General features: G+C 54.6%; 1 protein-coding gene across 1 annotated transcript in view; it reads left to right on the top strand.

Moving 5' to 3' along the window:
* THAP4 (THAP domain containing 4) overlaps positions 1–1,603 on the top strand; it is a 40,196-nt gene that overhangs the window by 614 nt on the left and 37,979 nt on the right. The gene's annotated exons all lie outside the window — the stretch shown is intronic.

Here is a 1,603-nt window from a genome sequence, read left to right on the forward strand (position 1 = left end):
CCATTGATTCGGGCTGGCACCGCCGATTTCCAGACGGCGTGTTCTGGAAACGCGCTTGGGTCAGTTGTCCCCTCGCATTTGCTGCGACTTCTGTGCTCTTTCGATCGCGAGGAGCCCGCCTTGGTCCGTGCGGCCGAGGAAATGTAAGTCGGACCTCGAGGACCGACGCGCGCTCGCACGCGCGGGGAGCGGCGGCCCTGCTGCGCTGCGGGCCGTCCCCGGACAGGCGGCCTCGCGGCGCCCTGCGCTGGAGCGGGACGAGGTCGGCTCTCGGCCAGAGGCTCGCCCTGCGACTCGTGCGCGGGGCCCCGCTCGCCCCTTCTGGCTTGGACGCGGAGGCAGAGGGGGCTCCTCGCTGGCCTGGCTCCCTTCCTGGGGGCGTCTGGAGTTCAGCCTGATTCAGCGAGTCCTCTTCTGCCGACTGGCGCCCTGGAGAGCCTCCTCGCAGATACTTGTTTTAGGGCACAGGGACTTAGGTTTTAGAGACTCCAGTGGTGTGTGTTACCTGTAGTTCTATTGGAAGTTCGCAGTGGTTTGTTCTCTTAGGCTGTTACCATCCGTCAAACATAGAGGCCAGCCACCATGCTTTCTTGAGAGTTTCCTTCGGAGCCTGTGTCCAGGAAGTTTTGATCCTGCTTTCAAAAACCAGGCAAAGCACTGCAGAGAAGGCTGCCCTTGGCCTTCACAATGGTCTTTGCTGGTATGGGGCAAACACGTGGGAATCGGGGTCTTGGAGAAATGGGTTCAGGAAGCATTGAGGAAGCGTAGAAGGTCATGTTGCACAGAACTTCCTGGGGAGTTAGTATCCGTCTTGGTCCTGGTTCTGGTCCACAGTGGCCACAGGTGGGTTAGATGACCTCAGGTGGAGCAGATAGCCCTCCGGAATAACCACCCACCCCTGGGTAGAGTTTCCTCCCGATTTTCTAAATAGAGCTCTTGTTTAAAAGAGAAGAAATAATTACTAAGTATCTTATTCAGTATTTTCCCTGAGCTGGCTGCTTTTTAAAAAGCAGTTTTGCTCCTGGCAGTGGGACTATAGCAGGAACACGGGACTGCAGCTTTTGAGTCTGGCCTCGTCTTAGTCTGTCTCGCATCCTCAGCTGCTTGAGTCACAGCTCGGGCTGGGCTCAGGCACGGTCTGGGATGCTCTTCTGGCTTCTTGCTCCCTCTCTGCTGGCCAGCGCCAGACCTGGCTTCTGAGCAGGGAGGGGAGCCAGCCACCCCTGTTTTAGCACCCAGCCTGCATCCGAGGCGCACCAGGAGGGTTGTTCAGCTGTGTGATTCTAGCAACTATTTCCAAGGCTTTCTGAAGCCTTTCCTGTTGTTGGATGCCATCCTGTGCAATCTCTCCTACAGGGCATTTACCACAGCCTGGGAGGAGTTACCTTCATTCTCTATCTGCCCTACCATTTGTAAGCGCCTTAAGGATAGGCAGTGAGCCCATTATCTATCTCGTGATTACTTCCAAGTAGAAGGTGTTCCTTAAATTTTTACTAAAATTTTATTTTTTTATTTTTTTTAAAGATTTTATTTATTTGAGAGAGAGAGAATGAGAGATAGAGAGCACAAGAGGGAAGAGGGTCAGAGGGAGAAGCAGACTCCC

This window comes from Callorhinus ursinus, unplaced genomic scaffold, assembly GCF_003265705.2.
Source record: "Callorhinus ursinus isolate GAN/ISIS: 27379988/994484 unplaced genomic scaffold, GSC_fseal_2.0 scaffold96, whole genome shotgun sequence".
NCBI classification, from domain to species: Eukaryota; Metazoa; Chordata; class Mammalia; order Carnivora; family Otariidae; genus Callorhinus; species Callorhinus ursinus.